The 23,251-nt window shown below is 37.5% G+C and overlaps 1 long non-coding RNA gene across 1 annotated transcript; it reads right to left on the minus strand.

Annotated features, from left to right (window-relative positions):
- Positions 1-11,159: 11,159 nt before the first annotated feature.
- On the minus strand, positions 11,160-22,621 carry LOC139827400 (uncharacterized). Its single transcript, XR_011737933.1, has 3 exons — positions 22,405-22,621; positions 15,542-15,683; positions 11,160-11,780 (listed from the first exon to the last, which is right to left on the minus strand). It is a non-coding gene; the product is annotated as an uncharacterized lncRNA (long non-coding RNA).
- Between the last annotated feature and the right edge of the window lie 630 nt (positions 22,622-23,251).

Consider the following 23,251-nt stretch of genomic DNA (forward strand, 5'->3'; position numbering starts at 1 on the left):
GTATAAACATTATAGACGTCTCTGATAGACACAGAGTTCAAAGACAAGAACTTCCAGTGGAAGATCAGGATGAAGGGAGAGATTATTTGCGAGAACTCGATCTATACGAGTAAATAGGGCCATGTGGCTACATCAGAGGATGCTGAGAGAGCAGGCAATGCCTCAGAAAATCTGCTTTCTATCATCTTTGAAGGGTCATGGAGATGCAGGTAGTGCCCCTAATTTTTGTGGAAAGGGAAATGTTGTAACATCTTCAAAAATCCAAGGAACGACATGCTATTTGGCCTCACCTTACCCCGTGGGAAAATCACTGAATGAGTCCTCTGAGAACACATTTCTGAACACAAGGAATACAATATGGAAACTGGGAACAGTCAACATGGATTTACCAACAGTAAGCCATGACTGACTGATGTGACTGCCCTCTGTGATGATACCAGAGACTGATCACCACAGGGGTGCTGAAATGGGATCCTTCACCAAACAGGGACTGCAAGAGCTAACAGTCAGGGCATTGACATCTTCATTCTCTCAGTCTGCTCCATGCAGCAAGATGAAATACTATTCTGTATCTGTGCTTTAATTTCTCTTTTGATTTCACTGTACAGTTATGACTTCTGCTTTTCATTCACTTCATCTTTTGCTTTGTTTCTGACATACATGACTAAACTTAAAACGTTATGTGTCAGTATCTGCAAATAGTGAACCAAAATTGAATTCATTCACCAAGTAAATTTTAGTCCAAGAGATAACAGCATTTATGCAGTTCCACATTGCTTACCCAATATTAACAAAGAAAGAATCTTTGTAACATAGTCTGTAAGAAGACTTCTCTTAGGACCTTTTCCTAAGCAAGACCCAATGCAACTTTGGAGGAAAGACATTTTATAAATATATTTTTTTCTCATTTATGTTCACATCGCTACTAACTAGACCTGATTAACATTATGTGGAACAGGTTTTTATTTTTGTGCTTCTGTATAACTGCCCATTTGTACATTTTGATTTTAGTTACTCATCATTTGTTCTTCAGCTTCTCTGTCACACTGTTGAAAACAGAGTATTGTATTTTAAGGGAACAGAAAAAATGCAACACAGAACCTAAATACTGTTTAAAAAAGTAATTGCGTCCCTTTGGTCAAGAGCAAAAGATTTGCTCGAAACAGGGCCTATGTTGTGTGCATGAAAAAACATTTTGCCAGCTGGAACAATGAAAATATTTACAGTATGCTCACAATATGATTTATTGGAGTTTACAGCTCTGGGATGGTTACATTCTCTAAGGTACTAGATTGCCTGAAGCCTACACATTTCTCCATGTTCTTAAATCGTTTCCAAACTACTTTTAAAGTATATTAGATATATGTGCTAGAGCCTTCTCATTCTCTGACAGGCAGAACCACAAGCACAATCTGTGGAATTTATGCGAACAGATGGATGCTAAAAAAAGGGGAAAAAAAAATAAAAAAAAGCTTGCCCATGCTCATGTGAATTTACCCCAAGTGAATGACCAATGATTTGTAGATATCATTTCTACAGTAAGTGGCAACTTGCTAACACTTTGATGCTGTTGGGAGTAATGCCTACTTGAAAGATAGTGTTTTTGTATGCACAATATGCCCAGAAATGGTATATTTATTTTGGTGAAGAGGCAGTACTTTTAAAGGTTGATTAAGTGACTACGAGGTTCGTGTCGTGAAGTACAACCCAGATTAACAATCAATCAGAAGGAGCATACATAATGCAATTCTTGCCCAAAACAATCTAGCTTCCTTAAATAGCATGGGTGGGCAGAATTTTAAAACAGCATTTTATGGCATTACATCATTTGCAGCACTTAAATTATACAGCATTTTAAAACAAAGGTCTGAGTTCATGCCTGGACAGGAAGGGGTAGATAGATATGACCTGGAAATTAAATTTGTTATTTGGGCAAAATAATGCACTAGTGCAAATATACAGTTTTGAAAAAAAGCTTTGGAAATGTTGGTGTTAAGTCATGAGACTGTTTGCATGTCTGCTCACATTATTTTAATGGGGAAATGACACTTCCTCTATTCACTAATGCATGTGAATAGATGTAAATGCATAACAAAAATATCTTATTAATCGTCATAACATTTCTGTAATCTGAGAAGTAGTCATTCCAAACATAGAAAACATTTGACTATTTACAGATATCACAAACAAACAAAAATAGTAGTTGCGAATATTTGCAGTGTATGATGGTTTTATCACACTTGCATTGCTCTTTTCTGTTGTGTAACATCCACTTTTCTGGATAAAATACAGTTCTATTTATTGCTAATGTCATTACTAACTTTGCAATATACATGCCTGGCATATATATGCAATATATATACAATAAAATAGTAACTTTATATGTTTACTTTACTAGGAAAACCCTCTAATCAACCTTTCTTTAAAGCAAAGGAGTAACTGCTGCCCTCTTCTACTAGAGAATTGTTTCAGAAACTGAAGTAGCACTACCATGGAAAGGAAGTTAATAAAATCAGTATTGTAATAGATAAAATGCTTACAATGGTGACTAAAACCAGTGAACAGTGAGTTGATGGCCAAAGACTATGCAACCCTAAACTCTGAGACCCTGCACCCACTCAAGAAAGAAACAGCGTGTCCTTGTGTTTCCCTGAGATTAATGAGAAAGGAAGAGCAAAGATGATGTAATCTAGTCATCTCAGAGATAAATAGGGTCCCACTATTATAATAAAATATATGGTGTGGCCTGTCTTCTTCTCAGAGGAGCAGACAAGCCAACACAGTCCGAGGTTATCTGTAAAATCATAAAATGAGCAGGATTTCTGAACACTGATGAAACAAGGGAGTAGCAAAATCCTTTTCAATGGCTTTTGTATGGTTCTAAAAAGCCAGTACTGTAAGTTGATAAAAGCAGATAAAGATAAGTATTCCTAGCATGTGTGTACGCTTATGTTGAGATATATATATATATATATATATATATATATATATAAAAAACATATTTATGTTTATACACATTCTGGAAAAGGTAACATTAATTTCATCTTCCTAATACAGAAACATCCCTATGCATTTTCATTTCCATGGGCATTCTTAGAGTTCCCTAGGAATCCTTTGATGGAGGCTAGTAACTTATTTTAGCTAAATTTTATTATCTAAAAAGGCATACAATTTTAATTAAAACATTAATGTAGACTGCATTTCCCTTCACAGCTTCCTTTGTCCAGGGTTTATCACCATATTGTTGAAAGAATACATAATATTTCCAGTTTATCTGGTATCAGGTTCAAGCCATTGGTTCATGTTATACTTTTTTTCAGAGAAATTAGATATCCCACTACTCTCTACTACACTTTCTTCATAGATATGTTTATACACCACAATTAAGTTCTTCTTTAAAAGTTAATCAAACTGTTTTCTGTCCACCCTTCAAGGAAAAGTTTCTACACCTAGAGACTAATTTTCATGGCTCTTTTATGCATCCCCTTTTTTCACTTCCCTCTTAAAACGAGGACACCAGGAAATTATAATGTTCTAAAATCCATTCCAACAATGTCTGTGTGGGGGTCATTAGTAGGTCACTACTCCCCTATTTATAAAGGCAATTTTTACATTATTTTCTTTGTATCACAGTATCACATAAAGTCTTTACTATGCCATGTTCAGGTTTGTCTATTACAACCTCTACATTCTTTTCACAATCGCTGTCATGGCATGACCAACCATTGTAATAATTTTATTCCCAGGATCCATTATACTAAGATATCTTATAGAATTTGCTAACAGCCAAAGATCTTGCTACAAAAGCGGTTAATAAAAAAAAATAATGACAAAAAAATGTAGGAACAGGCTCTTTGCACACACACAAAGACTGTCCACGAGGTAAGTGTGTAAATTAGATATAAGCCTCCTTGTCACAAGTGACAAATGTTACAATATAAGGTAAGGAAAGAAATGCATGGCCACTAAGATGATTCCAAATACAATAAAGAAGTATCATATAAATGCATTTTACATGTCCTAGCATGCACTGAATTTGTTCTAGTCCATCCTGTTCCTCCAGCGTCTAATAGATCATGACTTAGTATTACCTTAACATAACATTTTGCTTTGCAGATAGGTTACACAGAAATAAATATACTAAACTGCATCAGTTAGTTTTCAAAAACCTTTTAAGAAAACAAATACTCTGCATAAGAAAGAGTCATTCATTGAGTAGGTATGGCTTGCATTCCTTATTTCTAGATTTATAGTTGTACCTATGACTGTATAGCGTAAATGCTATTTGAGTGCATCACTTATCAAGTAATCCAAACAACTTTGTTTGACCGTATTCTATTCATTATGTTTCATTCCACTAACTTTTATGGCATATGTAAATCTTCCCAGTGATGACTTCCATATTTATTTCCAAATTATGGATTAAAAATCTTCAATAGCGCTAGTTCAGGCCATGTGGAACTTGTTTGAAATACTCTCATTTGATTATTGTTTTCATCAGCTGACAGTTGCAGAGACTTGACAATCACCCAGTTGTTAATTAACTTAGTGATGACCACTACATTCTCTAGTCATCATCATCCATAAAGGTTATCCTAGATGCAGTTTAAGAAATCATTTCCCCTTTTTTGTTAAAAGTGAAATGCGATCCATTCTTACACAAATCACTATACAGTTTCCTATGACTTTTCTTCATGTACATTTACAATTTTAAATAGTCTACACTTCATAATGCAGAATGCCTGAAACAATGCATAGTGTAAAAAGTAAGTTTTACATACAACTCGTTATAAACACTTCGCCATAAGAGGTAGTCTTTAGCTATAAGAGTAATCTGGGTCTGAGCCATAATGGGATCCAAATTCTTAAAGAGCACCAGTGTCTTTGCTCATTTCTTTCCCTTCCCTGTCTTCTGAGGAGCTGAAGTTATATCACAGTAGAATAAAAAAGCAATTATAAATACAGATTTGCAGAACAAGATCTTTAGTTGTTTCTTATCAGCTGTATTTGCTCTAAAGTAATTGGTAACTGTGAATTAAGTAATTATGTTCTATGATATTTCATTTAAATGCTGTTAAGTCAATATACCTGAGTACATGAAGGACAGGGCACACTTTTAGTTCCTGCATACAGTTTTCTTTCTTACAACTATGTCATAACTATGCAGCTATACAGACATTTTTAGTTATTGTGAAATGACCAAAACTGTTCTGATAACTCATTCAGTATTTAACATCCATGTTGTACTAAGGAATTAGAATATTTAGCTCCTGATTTTAGAAAAGTAACATGCATTTTATATGACTATCATCTACTAATTATTATTTTTTAGTTCTTTAAATGAGTATGTGTAGCATGAATAAAATTCATGATTCTCATAATTTCTGTATGTATGTGTTCATCTTGGTCAGCTACAGCAAGTCAAATAAGATGACATTTTCCTCAAGCAGAGATTTGATGTGAAACCCAGCTTGTGACTCTATTGGACACCAAGGCTGGTTTAATTTTCATATACTTCACACAAGCTGTTTTCCTCCAAGACAAACTACTTTCTTCTCTGTATTCAGTATAGCCACAGGCTGGCATTATAGAGCAGAACAAGGAAGTTAGTTACCTTAGGAAATACGTGTAACAGAGTCAGAGCCTCTGTTGTTTTTGCATTTGTATTGGGTTCTGTGGTGTCAGTGCCAGGAGACATCTTTAAGCATACAGATTGGGCTGAGCATAAGGAATTTTTGATCACTTGAAATCTGAAGATATACTTCCTAAATATTTTGTTTTTTCTATCAGTTTGTATGTAATTGGTTTTGTTTGTGTTTTGTTTGTTTTTCATTTGTTTGTTTGGGGAGTTGTGTTTGTTTGTTTTGTTTTTCCCCAGTAATGCCTACTGTTTTAGTCTACTGCTATATAATTAATATAATAAAGGCATGTCTCTCCCTTGAAAATTTGGAAGCCACAGTAGCAGTTACAATTTTTTCCAGAAGTTTGTTAAAATGCAACCGAAATAGATTTTGCTAGTAAGCTTGATAACTGAAAATCAAGGTACTTTCACTGAAGAGCAGGAATCTGGATTTAAATTTAGGAAAGAATTTACTAAAAATTGATAAGTTGAAGTACACTGTCTTATCTTGAAAAATTGATTTTCAAGTGTATATAAGTGACACTGCATTGTATATGTTACAACATTTAAAATAAATATTAAATATTGGAAAATATTGGAATCAATAATACACTATTCCTATACTGAGTAAACTAAGATCCTTGTTTGAATGTAAGACTTCCTGATATCTGAGCCAACTCAAGCTTAGATGGATCACTATGTTTCTAAAGCAGTTATGTTTTCTAGCTCATAAGTACTTACTATGTGTTATAATAATGCCAAAAGTTTTTCTATTTACTTCATCATTCTTCACAAATAAAAAAGTACAAGCATTGTCCTTTCTAAGTCCCTTACTTAGGTCCATCCAAAATGCCATAAAAAGCAAAGGCAGTTTTAGGCCATTCAATTTTCTTGCTCCAACAGGTTTCATCACATACTTACAATATAGTAATTCACCTATTTTATTTTTAAAAAGTATTGTGCCTTGTCTTTCTGGCAGATGCCCATCCAACAAGTCTCACTCCTCAACTAGGACAGTGGGAGAAAATAAGACAAAGTCTCGTGTTTCTTGATAAAGATCAAGACATAACTTACCAGTTACCTTCTTGGCACATCAGACTCAACTTAGGGAAAAGTAATTTAACATACTATCAATTAAAAATAGAGTAGGAACGTAAAAAACAAACAAACACACAAAAATTAACCTACTTCTCCTCCCCCCTCGCATTTTTCCAAGGCCCACCTTCACTCTCGACTCCTCTACTTTCTCCCTCTTCCCTCTTCCCTGAGCAGTGCAAGGAGATGGCACACGGGAGGTTAAAGCCAGTCCATACCAGCTCCTCTCTACTACTCCTTCCTTCCTACACTTCTCCCTACTCCACCCTGGGTCCTCTCCAGATGCTGCAGTCCTTCAGGATGAACTTGCTCCAGCATGGGCTCTCCACAAGGTGCAGTTCTTCAGGAAATATCCATCTGCTTCAGCCTGCAGGGAAACACCTGCCTCAGCAGAGTCTCTCCTATGGCTGCAGGGCAATCTCTGCAGGGGCACAGGGAGCAGCTCCCCCCCTCCTCCTGCTCTCCCCTCAGGGCTGGCAGGGCTGTTTCTCACACAGTTTCCCTCACCCCTGGCTGCTGGGCAGCGTTTTGCCCTTTCTTCCCCAGGTTTTCGCCGAGGCGCCCACCCGTGGCTGAGGGGCTCAGCTGTGCCCTGCACTGGGGCCACTGGAGCCGCTGGAACCAGCTGTGTCTGGCACAGGGCAGAACTGGCTGCTTCTCACAGGGGTCACCCTGCAGACCCCCAGAACCAATACCTGGGCACCTACACCTGGTACAAAAAGCTACAGAAAGATCAATATATATTAATGCTTAAGTTTAATATTGTACTATAATGATAACAAGCTGCAAGTTCAAATTCCAAAGGAAAATATAGTTCTGTACAAATTATCTAAGCAGCATAAATGCTGAATCACTTTGGACTGAATTCTCCTCGTCCCCTCTTTTCCTCTTTCCTTTGCCTTTTCTTATATTTCATATTTTCCTCATTTATGACATTGTTCAAAATAGAATTTTAATTATTTTAATATATTGAGAGTCGAGAGTGGAAGCAGGAACAGGTATCCTGGGAAGAGTATAGGGATGCTGCCCCATTGTATAGGCCGGGACATGGCTAGAGTTGAACTTGTCAAGGGATGCAGAGGATAGCAAGAAACACTGGTATAGGTATGTCAGCCAGAAGAGGGAGGCTGGAGAAATTGTATCAACCCAATGAACATGACCAGCAAACTGGTAACAATGAGCAACAAGAAGGTAGAGGTATGTCCAGCCTTTTTGCCTCAGTCTTCACTGACAAGTTCTCACACCTCTCGAGTGGACAGATGACAAAACAGGGACTGGGAGAGCAAAGATCCTCCCACTGCAAGAGATCAGGTTAAGGACCGCTTGAGGAACATAAACATACATAAATTTATGGGACTTCATGAGATCCATCTCAGAGTCCTGAGGGAAGGTCACCCACAATGTCCTTCTCTCTAGACTGGAGAGGAATGGGTTTGATTAATAGACTGATGGATGAAGACTTCATTGGATGGTCACATCCAGAAGGTAATGGTCAATGACTCAATGTCCAGATGGAGATTAATGACAAGTGGTGTCCCTCAGGGATCTGTATGAGGACCAGAACTGTTTAACATCTTCATCAATGACATAGACATTGGAACTGAGTGCACCCTCAGCAAATTTGCAGATGACACCAAGCTGAGTGGTGTGTTTGACATGCCTGAGGGACAGGATGCCATCCGGAGGGACCTGGACAAGCTCAAGAAGTAAGCCTATGTGAACCCTGGGGTTCAACAAGGCAGAATGAAAGGTCCTGCACCCAGATCAGGGCAATCTCCAGCATCTATACAGGTTGGTGGATGACGAGACTGACAGCAACCCTACAGAGAAGGAATTGGGAGTGGTGGTGGATGAAAAGCTGGACATGAACTGAGAATGTGTGCTTATAGCCCAGAACGTCAACCGTATCCTGGGCTGCATTGAAAGAAGCATGGGTTGAGGGACGTGATTCTGTCCCTCTGCTCCACTCTGGTGAGACCCTAACTGGAATACTGTGTCCAGCTCTGGAGCCCTCAGGACAGGAAAGATATGGACCTGTTGGAGCAGTTAGAGAGGAGGTCACAAAAATGATCAGAGGACTAGAGCAAACCTCCTATGTGGAAAGACTGCGAAAGTTTCAGTTGTTCAGCCTGAAGAAGGCCTAGCGTGAGATATATGTATATAATAATAACAACAACAACAACAACAACAACAACAACAACAACAACAACAACAACAACAACAATAATAATAATAATAATAATTATTATTATTATTATTATTATTATTATTATTATTATTATTATTATTATTATTATTATATTTTGTTACTTAATAAAATGTAGCTCTCTTTTTGGTGATTTTATCTTTGAGCTAAGAGAAGAAAAAGAAAACTTCATTTGAACAAAGAGAGATCTCTATAAAATACTATTCCAGAAAGACTTTTTAGAAAATCTTTACATTTTAAATCTTTTTGACAGCCTCTTAAAATAATCTGGTTACTGGTAGGGTATAATTATATCAGTCTTCCATCAATTTTCACTTACACTGCTGCAGTTCACCAAAATTAAATGGATTATGTGTGATAATTAAGAACTGCTAAATCTAATTCCATATTGGGAGGTAAATTACCTTAGACATATTTTAAATCTTGGTGAGAGCTTTAGAAATGATGCAACTTGAAGCAAAAAGTATTCAAACTCAGCACTGGAGATAACTCATTGTTTTTGCCTGTAAACATTACTGGCTCATTTGAATTCTATTTGTGCCTTTGAATTGCCTGTGAAAGTTCCCAGATTCTTCTTGTTTTGGGCTGTCTACTGATATTGATCCACTCCTCCTTTTTCTTTTTTTTCCCCCTAGCTGCTTCTGGCATAGTCAAAGTCAGAACTTGGTTCAGTGAGAAAGCTGGAAAGGCATATCATAGGGAAAGATGTTACAATGCTTTTCTTTAGTATTTTCAGATTGGACATACTAATCTGTATTAGTAAGAGCTGTTATCCCATTGTAGCAGTTGTTGTCATCTGATTTCAGACAGAAATTTTATTTAATTCAAATTGTGTGTTCACTGGGAAAGAGATGGCATTTTGTACTACTACTTCACAGCAGAAAACAGTGTTTTATACGGATTTTTTTACTGAAAAAAAATTCTCAGTTTATCTTGATTTTACACTTCTTTTGTTAGATTAAACCAATCACAGCTATGACAATGTTTTGTGAATCTATGTACATAAATGATTATGAACACAAGCTTTGTCTTTGCACAGACATTGTCTCACATAAAAATGATTAATTACAACTTTCTTTTGCATTTCAGTGTAGGTTCCACTGGCTTTGTACAGTCCTTTAAGCTACCTATGGAAATTAAATTAGTAGAAAGAATGGAAAAATGTAAGACCAAAAGGGAAGAAAAAATTCTATAGGGAATTCTACCAGCATATTTTAGATTAGCATTTGAAAAGCCTGTCTATATTTCCTGTATTTTAATCTTGCATTCTTTTTTCAGTAAGATTCACAATCGCAATTCAGCCCTACAGCTTGGAAGGCAAAATTAAATCGCACTCATTTGCTGATAGGAAACTTATTTCTTTTACGTTTGAGTTTATCCTTCCTAATCTTCTAACATACAAGGATTCTTTCATGAAGTTAAACAAAGAGTGTTACTAATAGGTTATATAGTTTTTGTAAAATGATTGTTGATACATTATTCTAATATTCTGGTATTGGAAAAATTAAAATAACTTTAAGTTGGTTTTTAACTGGTTGTGTCTTAATGTTAACAGGGTTTTCAGGCATTTTTCCAGTACTCTCCTATACTCACACAGAATAAGCCTTTGATGAAGTATAATGAATTCTCATACTGGATATTAAATGAATTTAGTTACTTTAATTATTGATTTCATAGCATATAATTCAGTGTAATGTACTTACAGCTAGTCAGCTGATTGACGTTAGCAAGGAATACTGAAATAAATTATGTAGACTTAAAAACCACCACCACCAACAACAAATGGTTTGTAATGCTCTCTGAAATACAAAACTGGCAAATCATTTTCTAATTACAAGCTAAACAAGATGTCAAAAATGTTTCTGTAGTATTCTTAAATTATACTGCATACTTTGTTATTTTTTATGTAAATGTAACTTGTATTTCAGTTTAAAAACTAAATTGAGAGTCTTTTGGACCTTTAAGCTTTCTATTGTGTTGAAAAAATGGAAAGGACATAGATGTACTGAGAAGACAGTGCACAGTAAATGGGCAAACCTAGGAAGATGTAGTTGCAGTTTGTATATACTTCTCACACGTTTGGACAGAAGTTGAAATAAAATATTCTGGTTTAACACACCACCCTGTCCAAGATGATAGTCAATGCCATTTGTAAGATCTTATTCCAAATCTGCACAGAAACAGAAGACATCCTTGTTATGTCAAGGGAGGGAAAAAAAAAAAAAAGATTTCCCAACATGGAAGTAATTTTGATTATATATGCTCTAGGTGTCACCACTCAGAAACCAGACCTGCTTTTTAGAACATAGCAAGTACATGTATATGAATGCACATACTGGTTCACGCTGAGGTAATGTAACTTCAATTTGAGCTACATCACCTTGTGAACCCTTGTAGTGATTTTTTAGTATTTCCTCTATTGATTATCATCCATAACATGTACTGTGGTTACTACCTATGGCTGCTTGTTTAATAGCTAAATAATTTGTTTACATTTCATAGCCTTTGTACTTCAGCCACAGAGAGAATTGTGAGTTTGAACCAATATGTTTCCCATCAGCACTGTTAATCCTTAAAACTGGCATGGCTGCCCTTTAACAGCCTTCCAAAATCCTTAATATTAGCAGTGGGAGAGAGATCTGACACAGGTCTGTCTGCAGCAGGTGTAGCACCACCGTGAAAGCCGTAGCCTAAGGCTAAGCAGTTTTAGAACACCTTGCTCTCTGGACAAGCCACTGCTGATGAAAATTTACCTTGCTTTCTTTTGTGTTCACCTGGGATAAGAAGTATTTTTCAGTGTTGCCAATGTTTTCCTTCCATGGTGCAAGTTGTTAAATGGCTTCTTAGGCTTCAAACTTCCTGTAATAGTTAAAATAATATATTAAGTTTTAGATGAGCAGATTAAAAAATTGCAGCAGTGCATCAGCCAACAGCTCTCCAGAGGAATTTAATAAACACACCTTCACTGATTGCTAGGACACTTTTACAGTATTCAACAGAAAGGAGTAGCAATAATCTGTAAAATGTGTCCAGTTACTATTTGTGAAAATTCCAGTGTACACAATGTAATTTGAAATCCCTTTTACTCCCCTTTGGCAGATACAAGTTTGTTAGAAATCCTCATCTCTGTCTGCATAGCCTCTGAACTTCAGAAATCATCAGCAATCTGTTAGCACGGTAATGAGTGTTAGACCAAAATCAGCAGGTGACAAACAGCAGTTACTTATAGAAGGAATTATCCAGTAGTTTATATTTCTAGCAAAACCTTCTACAAATTTCTAATGTATCTCCACATGGGATTGCACTGTCATCTCAGAAAGTTATCTTGGAACGTCAGAGGCCAAGGCCATGACCCACGATAACATCCCATCAGGAGCAGACCAGAAATGAGCTATTAATGATATTACAGTCTGTACCAAGGTCAACACTGAACATTAGAGATGGGTTTTCAGCTTTGTACTTGATTTTTTTTTGAAGGCTTGCTGAGATTCAGAAATGTTCACATCTTCAATTTTTCTGCATGATTTGAGCTTCTCTGTGTTCGTAGACAAAAACTTTAAGGGTCTGACACTTTTACAGTTATTTTAACATTGTCTCATGATGCTTAGTGGAACTGCTGGCAAAGAGGACAGCTTGTTTATTTATTCATAACAAAATTATTCTCATGCCTTTAAATGGGGTACATTGCACTTTTCTGTGATAGCTTACTGTTTATTTTAACAAATGTTTTTTGTTTAATTTTTTCCCTTTTCATCTGTTTTGAAAATATACTAAAATGTTTTCTGAAATTAATGTCTCATTAGAACCTTGGCAGGTAAAAAAGTAAAGTGTTTCTACAGTTCTGTTCTAATAGCATAATGCAAAGTATTGCTATAGATCAGAAAAAAATTGGTCAGTTATTCCACCAGTATTATGATTCTAAAGTGGCAGATTTTGAAATGTTCTAATTATCTTGCCCATATGTTTAAACGTTCCTTGGCTTTAGGCCAGAACAAAATACATTGCAGCTGAACTACTGCTAAATAAAATGCACTGAATATTCTTCATACTAGATCTGAGCCACTGATAGTGATAATTTATATTCCATCTCCATCAACTGATAGCCCATCAAAATTATTTAGGGATAGATCCTATCTGTCTCTGTGTGGAATGGAAGCATATATAGGAATAAAAAAAAAAAAAAATAGCTTTCCACCTCAGAAGTCAATATTAGGTCTAGAAATTACTTCTGTTCCTAGAATCAGGAATTCTTCTGTACTAAAATAATTACATAAATTTCCCCATAGCTATTGGTAAGCCCAAATAATACAAAAATGCAGACAAAGACCTATTTGATCTTAGTTATATAAGGGGAGGGAGTAAGCATGCTATGTTCTTTCAATATGCAGAAGCATAAAAACATGTAGATTAACATAGGAATATTCAAGAATGTTTTAGAAACACAATTTTGTTTAACCCAATACATAAAAATAGAATTATCACTCAGTTAAGAAATCTGATGTTCTGTATCTGTAAGAAATATTTTTGCAACTATTTCTTTCGTATTTGTGGTTTGTTATTACAATGTAAATCAATGTTATTGAAATGCAAATGAGATTTTCTTAGGAAAGAACATAAAATAAATTTTAAGTCAGTAGCAGTGTTATTTGTTTGAAACTGTAGTAACTAGACCTCATGAGGATTCGAATTTAGATTGTGGTACTTGTACACTTTCCTCCAGCAATACCCATTACTGCAAGAATGGGATTTTTAATTCAACAAACACTGCATAAAAAGCGAACAGCATAGCGCTACTTCGACCTTTTCGGTGTTCTTTGTTTTAATGGGTGCTCATGTATCCTACTTCCATAGCTCTTACAGCCTCTGAGGATAAAAGAGAAGATGGTCAACTAATCAAAACACATTACATTTAAAAAGTTAGAGTGCATATGAAGGCTTTATGGCATATTCATCTTCTAGATATTCATTTTAAAGAAAATGGAAAAGTGCACAAACTCCTGCCACAAAGGCTGCTCAGGTTTTGTTGAAAAAGGTTCCTTGCAAATAACTGCAAATTCAAACATGCTTTCTTGCAAGAAACATATTCTTTATAATGAAAAGATCAATATAACACATTTGTTTGAAGAAGAAAGGAGTACAGAGGAGAAGTGAAAAAATTTTGAAGGTTACAAAACATGAAATGACAAAGTGAATCTCAAAAACTCAATGTCATGGTTGATAAAAAAGCTCTTTTAAGAGTGGACTTTCTGTCAGCTTGAAACACAATTAAACCTCACCTTTTACTTATAACATTACTCTGTAACTATAATGTAAGGAAGAACACTTTATTGCTATGTATCTCATGTTAAATGCCCCCCCCCACTTTGTTTTTAATTAAAAGATTAGTAAGAGAACAAGCACTACTTTTGAGAATGAATTTCATTTGATCCTAAGGAAAACATTTAAATTATATCAGATTAATTGTATTTTGAAAGTGCCTGTTTTTATTCATTGACTGAAAAAATAGTTCAAATTATTAACTTAGACAAAGATGCCAACATTTCAGGCATTGAAATTAGACCTGAAAAACTAGGCAGGATGAATCAAGATGAGGTATATTTTCATTCATATATTTTGCTATAAAAATATTAGGTTGGATTTTACCATTAGTTTAAATGGAAGTGTGTTTCAGAATCTCACTATTTTCACAGATACGAGAATTTCTTCTCATGTCCTGCCTATTCTTTTTCTTGGCCAAATTTTCCCAATAAATTTTTGTGTCAGTACTGTCTTTGCTTTCCCCAGATGAATTATGAACACATGAAAAGCCTTTGTTTAGGTCAGCACTCTTTACTCTTTCTTCTTCTAATGCTTAAATATACTCTGTCCACTGTACTTATGATGGCTTGACCTTGGTTGCACACTAGGTGCCCACCAAGCCACTCCTCTCCTCAGCAGGACAGGAAGGGAGAAAAGAAGATGGAAAAAAACTCATGGGTCAAAATAAAGGTAGTTTAATAAAGCAAAAACAAAGGCTGCATGTGGAACCAAAGGGAAACAAAACATTTATTCTCTACTTCCCATCAGAAGGTGGTGTCCAGCCACCACTTGGGAAACAGAGCTTCAGTACAGATAGCAGTTGCTCCAGCAGACAAATGTCATAATAATGAACACACACCCCACACACACATTCCCCCTCCATTTATCCATTATGAGTAGACATGATATGGTATGGAATATCCCTTTGGTCAGTTTGGATCAATTGTCCTGACTGTGTTCCCAGCCAAGATCTCCCAGAGTTTTGGTGAAGGGGGAATGCTGGAGAGACAGCCTTGATGCTGTGTGAGCACTGCTCAGCAGTAGCCAAAACACTGGTTTGTTATTGACACCTTTCCAGCTACTAATACAAAGCACAGCACTATGGTGGCTGCAATGCAGAAAATTATCTGCATCTCATCCAGAAACAATATAGTACTTCAGGTGTGATTCACCAAAGTCACTCAACAGTGTTGATGTCATTGTCTTAGAGCATTAGCAATAATTACTTTTTGACAATGTACATTCTTTTGAGTGTCCTTTGATCTATCCTGTTCTCACAAGTACTATAATAATATTTAAAAATAGTCTGGGTTTAAGCTCACCTTGTTTCACACAAGTTTCTCTCAGAACCCTTCCGCATTTTCACATTTTACAACAAACTAGGCAGTTGGTACTTCTCATAAATCACATCATCCAGAGATTAGCGAAGCACTTCTGAGTGGAGCACTCCAAATGCCTTGTTACCTGAGAAGAGAATGTGATTGAAACATTAATTTTTATATATATATATATATGTATATATATGAGAGTATTTCCCATTTAATGAAAACTTTGTGATTTAATTGTCTTTGATCCTTATATCATAGCCAGACATCTCAAATTTTGTTGATGTATGATCCATCTCCAGCATGGGACAAAGACCCCAGCAAGATACTGAGTGGCTTTAAGCTCTTTATCATATATCTAGCAAAATTTTAATTGTCAAGTGTAGAAATTTCTTTACTAGAAATTTTACCTCTAGAACTTGTAAAAATTCTCTGTTTGAACACTATGAAATGAACTGAAGCCATTTGACTTCTAGCGGGGGCGGGGGGTGTCGTGGTTGAGATGGACAAACGACATGGACCAAGTTCTTCCAGGATGAAAGTAGTAGATGCCATTTATTGCCACAAGTGCATTTTTATACAGTTTTACCAATTCATGCGTCTCTTCACTATTGGTTACAAGTTACAGCAGTAACATCTCATTGGCTAATTTTGCTATCATCAGTGTTACTCTTCTACTCCCTTCTCTCTCACGGTTACATCCTTAATATCTCCAGATACTCCTTTACTCCCATCTTCCTCATGGGTAGGCCTTCATATCTTCAAGGCTAATTTCTGTTCCCATGCCCTCCATCAGGGAATCCACGGACCCACCGTAGTCCCCCACAATTCCCCCTTTTTGTGCTAAAAAAATTGCCTTCATTGTCCACTGCAGGGTCCTTTGCAGCAGAGAAATCATGCGTGGGAACATTAGTAACACAACCACAACAATCATCAAAACAATCAGTCCCGTTTTCACTACTGATAGCAACCATCCTAAAAACCCCCAACCACTAAGCAATGCTAATAACAAAAAGTCTATCGCGGCTCTACTCTGCCATGTGGCATGTCTTACAGAATCTACATCTAACAAAAGTCCACTTTAAGCCTTAGAAGTTCTGTTAGTTTGCTCAACTAACCAGCATCCTAATTTTTCTAAAGTATTTAAAGTTTTAGCTGTGCCAACACCAGATACATGAGGTTCTAAAACCCTTAACCCTGATCCCCAAAAGTCTACATTATCATCACATTTGACTCATATACATGCAAAAAGTATTTTTCTCATCTTGCTCTTCTGTGATCTATTATCATAGACACATTGGGCGTTAAGAGAGTTAATAGTCCCAAAATACACAGTCCTCCAACAGCATTAGAAGGAATTCCTGGTCAGGCTCTATCTCCACAGATCAAGAATACACCATACAGGAGGTTTTTGGGGTCGCTGTCCCACGTTATCAATGACACCCCTTGGATTCTTCTGCGAGGCATTGCACCAACGAGTTTCATTTCTATAGTCACCAAGGGCAGCATTAACATTTTGCAGTTTATCCATTCATGTTCTTGTATATTGTTCTGACACTTTTCACAAACCAGGTTGATACAAGCGTCCATGGGCATAGATGCCAGCAATTCCAGTTCCTGTGGTTCAATATCTGCTTCCAGGAGGCAATTAATCCAAAGTGCCATGTTGGTATTATTACAGTTCGTTGCAATGCCTCTGCACCAACCACTATTTTGAAACAGTCATGTGATGCTGCTGTAGTCATCAAGGGGGATGCCAACCAAGCATGTGTGGAACAGGTTTTCCGGAGATGCCATAGCTAGGCATATAGAGTCCTGGTCAGTCATGCTGGCTAAAGTAATCCGCGTTAGTCTTTGTCTGTGCAGGCATCCAAAGCGCAGCAGATGCAGCAATCATAGTCAGGAAGATAACACTGATTTCACATTTCATGCTGGCAACCATTGCGGCCCTTGATCTGTAAGGACACAAGCATAGCCTCTCTCCCAGGTTATCAGTTGATGTGGCCTTTTCCATTGACCATTAACTAGTGATTCGACCATAACTAATGTAGGTTCTTTCTGATTTAGCATGGTTTTGGGTCATACTTGCAAAGTGTTTCATCACATACAATGCTTTTGACAATTGGTTTTGTGGTGTTTTCCCTACTTCTCCCCCTTTTTTTTAAAAAAAAAAAAAAAAGAAAAAAACAAAAACACCGTTCAGAATCAGATATGTACGTTGGACCTTGACTACGTACTCAGAATCACAAATCAAATTTAGAGGTTACTCCTTAAAAAGCTCTAAGCAATGTAAGGCTGTGCCAAGTTCTACTAATTGGGTTGAACCTTCAATAATTTTTACAGAATGATGCCGATTGTTATCTTCACACCAAACCACTACAGCTTTATGAGACTTCCCAGAACCACAGCAAAAAACTGTGCAAGTATGTAGAATCAGATCAGATACAAGTATGGCCTATGACCTGATGTTAAAGAATTGCAGGTTCTGAGCAATTTACATTTTACATTTATGCATGCCAAAAGCTGTGCTGTTAAGAAAATCAGTTAGTGCAATTTACAAAGACATAGATTGCAAATAAAAAAAAATAAAAATTAAACTTCACAAATGGTACATGTAGGACAAAAGGATCATGGCCTATTGAGACTTAAATTCATTCCCTGCTTTTCTTGATCAGAGTAACAATCAGTATATCAGTTTGTTAGCAATCTCATCATACTGTCCCACAAGAGCCACAGGTTTTTTTCTATGTTGTAGCTATAAACAGACAAATCTGCAAGTCCAATCGAATGCAGCCAGCCTGTAAGGTTGTCATAAATTTATTCCTCAAAATCTTTAACTCCATTTTGGCTGTCATATTTATTGGATATTGTTTTCCCTTACCGGATCGAAGTCTTGTTTCAGATCTATCAGTGCAGTGTTTTCTTTATCGAAACATTGGCTCTTAATATTAGTGGAAATACAGCATTCGAAATTTCCTTGGAGATTTCTCACTTGCACAAGAAGATCTGCACCATCCAAGCGGCTTCTTGTAGGACATGCAACTAAACAGAATTCTCAGAAAACATTATTTCAGCTTACAATTTACTTAACAAATCTTGACCCAAGAGAGGTATAGGGCTTTCTGGTAAATACAAGAATTCATGTATTAAAACTTTGTTCCAAATTTGGCATTCTATTAGTCTCAAAAAACAGCTTTTCTTTCATTTTCTTCCATGACCTCAAAAACTAGCACAGTGAATTTACTAAGAAGTGTCTTACAACCAGTTACCACAGAATGAGTCTATATATACATATATATATATATATATATATATAAATAAAATATTTTTGTTTAATTTCCCAGCTTCACTAGAACTATAGATCCACTGGTGATGCCTTTAAATTTCACCCTCAGAGTCCTTCATGCAGTACTACAGGTCTCTAGCAGTAACATTGCTTAGGCGAGGGGCGCGAGGGGAAATAAAACCTCCCTCTCACCCCCATCTGAGATGGCAAGACGTCCAGCTCAGCATGAAAACAAATCAGTTTGAACTCCACATCAAACCAGCCTGGCTCCACTCTACACCCAAATCAGTACCAGTCTGACCCAGAGAAGCACTGAGCGCTCTGATCCCCAAAAGCTGACCAGTGTAAAAGACCGACCTCAGCAAGGAGGGAAAATGATGAGTTCTTTCCTCAGATGTGCCAAAACCTAAGAAATAAGACAGAAGCAAAAAGAAACAACACCAACAACCCCCGATTCAAAGCCGAGAAGCAACACAGTGCCACAACAAGGATGGATGACAACACTCCAGGGAAAATAACAGACAGAGCGGGGGGAGTAAAGCCCCTCTTTCTCCGCTTAGCAGCAGGAAAACAGGTTCTTCCTTTTTTTTTTTTTTTTTTTCTTGCTGCAGTTCAGATGTACCAAGGCCACACAGCTGGCGTAATCGCTGATATGAAGTAGGAGGCTCTGGCAAACTCCTCACAGCTTGACACAGGCCTGGGATATTTTGCTTTTTTGTTTTCCCATTTCATTCCAACCACAATACACTTCATATACAATTCTAAGTAGCTCAGCAATAGTTACATTCCTCAGCCCCATTTACCTTTTACAAGTTACAGATGTCAAAAACCAGCATATTAAACATCAATCCATTATTCCATTTTCTTACATCCAAAACAGTTCATATTCTAGCAACTTTTAAATACAACTTCATACAATACCAAGTTCACATCCATCATACCATTTAAGTGCTTGTCTTTTTTTTTTTTTTTTCAATGCAAAGCAGAGTTCAACAATTTAAATTCTTTTCTGGTCTCAAAATTACTAGATAACAATGTAAGCAATTACTCTAATGTGGAAGGATGCATCCTAAGGGGGAGCAAGGTGGAATTTTAGCAGTGGAACCGGTTCCCATTTTGTAATTATCTCCCCGAACAAAATTCTTTTGGTACCAAATATAAATATGCAAATTAAAATACTGAACTCAGATATGAAAACCAAATACCAAGTTCAAATATGCAGATAGATCAGAGTTACACTTATTCAAGACAATATCTTGATTTTAGCATTGCACCTTTGAACCACTTACTGCTCAGCCAGGTAGCGGTGCTGCTGGGTCTCCCTGACAAAACAGGTCAGTGCGCGCTGGAGCCCCATCGGCACCTGCCCCCCCACCGCAGCAGCAAGCTGGACCGGGCAAGGCTTTCAATAGTGCCTCATCTGGGGTGCTACAACTGTTATCCCTAAAACAGGGTTCTTTAATTGGTGTGCATACACAAGAGCCAAATTTAGTACACAGTGATGAAACACAAACCATCACAGAGTTGTGCAAGTCTGAATGCCGGAATAAAGCTAGCATGCTAGAAAGAAAAATAACAGCTACTACACACAAAATTTTACCATCACATTCACACAGTAAAGAACTAAACTACTCATGATCTTCTGTATTATCACAAAACGCACATTTTGAGTCTCATTCTCATTATTTAACAGTCTGTGAAATCACTGGACCACACAACAAAGGCCTACTAAAACTGCAACTTGCTTAAACAGATACCCACAAAGAAAACAGGTTAATAAGGAAAGCATCTTGCAGACTTCAGCAAGTTTACTGTGACCTGTGTTTTATCAGTTAACTCTCTCTCAGCTTGTTGAAGTTCAAACTGTTCCAGCTGTAACACTGTCTGAAATGATTCAATGATCTCTTGTAGAGTTTTATTTTTGTCCTGCTCTTCTCGCTTTAGAAACAACAAAAAGTTATACTTCAAGGCTCTATTCTCCGGACACTTTTCCCAATCATCAAACTTACACAGCAGCCACCATTAATTACAATATTTCACAAGATCTTCCTTCCTCATATTTCCAAGTGCTTTCCTATGTTCTAAAACACCTCCCAATACCGATTTCTTATGAACACGACTGAAAACAGTCATTCCTGACCCCATCTCGTAAGTAGAAACTACGAGAAGAGGGAGGGAGGGGGGGAAAGCACAGGGCTGCTTGCAGCGCAAGTGGGAAAAGTGGAGAGAAGGTTTTACGGCGCACTTATACCACAAAGAAACAATTCTAACAATGACCAGTAAAACAATTAACTCACATTCCTGACAAGCTGCTTGATTTTCAGAGAGGCAACACACAGAAACACATAATATGTACTGTAAAACTGGCAGATAACATGTTGATAGCAAACATTAGCATTCTCTACTGCGAATTTCAACACTAGTGCTTCCTTAGCTTCTAAGTTTTCAACCTGCTTATTGATGGCCTCTTGAAGATGGTCAATAAAATTGCAATGAATTCTCATTGGGACCCTGATTAATAGTTGCAAATGATTTGGCTGCTTTGTCGGTTTCAGGCACCTTTATCATAGCTTGATATGTGAGGTCTGTTGACTGCCTCAGGATTTCAGGAATTTATCATGCCTGTAGTTGTGGTATGTCAATTAGTGTCTGTTCCAAGAGTTGGGGGGTAAATCCCAGCTTTTTGGTAAGTTCGGTTTACGCTCTGAAACTCTACCCCTCCCGTCAGGAATTTGCTCTGCAGCAGCGTGGGTGGGGGGCGGGGGCAGGCTGGGGGGACCTAAATTTATAGGAATTACGTTATTTGGCTCAGTCTGGCTCACCACGGGAGGATCCTCCCCACCTAAATCTCCAGGCAAGGGGGAATAGGAAAAAAAAAAGTCCACTTTTTCCTTCTGCGACTGATAGCGGCGGGGCAGAAGGTTGAACTGTGACCAATGGCAGTGACGCAGACGGCGGAACTGCGACTGATGACGGTGGAGCAGACGCCCGAGCCGCTATCAATGACAGTGGAGCAATCGGTTGAACGCACTGCTCTGACTGGTGCTCTGGGGGCCCCTCCTGAGATCGTATCTAACCCAACGTTGTTTTTCCATGTGAGTCTTTCATAGTTTTTATCTGATCTTGGGGCCACACATACGTACACTCCTCCTCTATTCCTTTTAACTTTCCAAGAAAGTGTCGCTGATCCTTATCCGTATCAGATAATATGGACTTGGGCGGTGTTGACGAACCTTTAGTAACAGGGGGGGTCGGAGTAGTACTTAATCTCTCCTTTTCCTCCGAATCTGGCCCAGGAGAGCCAGGAAGACCATCCCTCCCCGCTGTCTCTGCATGTTCCCGTTGCTCTTTTAATCCTCTCAAAGTCTCTAGCAAAAGGTGACACGTTGTTAACAGTTCAGTTGTTTCTTTGCATCTTTCACTAGTGCTTTGCCCCATAGTAACACAGTCCTTCCTTCGTAAAGTCAGTTCCAGAGGGCTAATACCCTGCTTCTTCAGAAGCAACTTTCATGTAGATAATATAATACCCTCTTCTTTAGATAAGTTCCACCCCCTCCTGTTCCTGGTAGCTCACCTACTCCTTAGCGAGGTGTCTTTTCAACGATCCGGATCTTTGGCAGCTCTCCTCGGCTGTTCTATCAGCTGTATCGGGCTCCGTCTCCACAGCTCTTCTTTGACTGTCACAGCTTCACGCTGTCTCCTCTTCATGCGAGATCCTCTTCATACAGGATCACGTTGGGGTCACCATATGTCGTGGTTGAGACGGACAAACGACATGGACCAAGTTCTTCCAGGATGAAAGTAGTAGATGCCATTTATTGCCACAAGTGCATTTTTATACAGTTTTACCAATTCATGTGTCTCTTCACTACTGGTTACAAGTTACAGCAGTAACACCTCATTGGCTAATTTTGCTATCATCAGTGTTACTCTTCTACTCCCTTCTCTCTCACGGCTACATCCTTAATATCTCCGGATACTCCTTTACTCCCATCCTCCTCATGGGTAGGCCTTCTTATCTTCAAGGCTAATTTCTGTTCCCATGCCCTCCGTCAGGGAATCCACGGACCCACCGCAGTCCCCCACAGGGGGGAAATACTTAAAAAAAAAAATTAAAAAAAAATCTGAGTTTATCTACTCTTGAAAGACAGTTTTAAATTAGTTCTCTTAATTTCCATTTTGAAACAATGTTGGAGTGCCATGATCTTTTCACAGTAAAGACTCATAAGGTCATCTCCAATATTTACTTTGTATTAAGAGCCTGTGTTTCCTCATGGGAATTAAAACTTTTTGTTGTTAAATGCATTGACCTACCTTCAAAAACACTGTCAAAATGATCCATGCTTTACTACATCTCAAGTGTTTCTGGTGACATTACCTGAGTCCTATTATAATAAGAAGAGAATCAAATCCAACCTTTA

The sequence above is a fragment of the Patagioenas fasciata genome, chromosome 2 (genome assembly GCF_037038585.1).
Source record: "Patagioenas fasciata isolate bPatFas1 chromosome 2, bPatFas1.hap1, whole genome shotgun sequence".
Classification (NCBI taxonomy): domain Eukaryota; kingdom Metazoa; phylum Chordata; class Aves; order Columbiformes; family Columbidae; genus Patagioenas; species Patagioenas fasciata.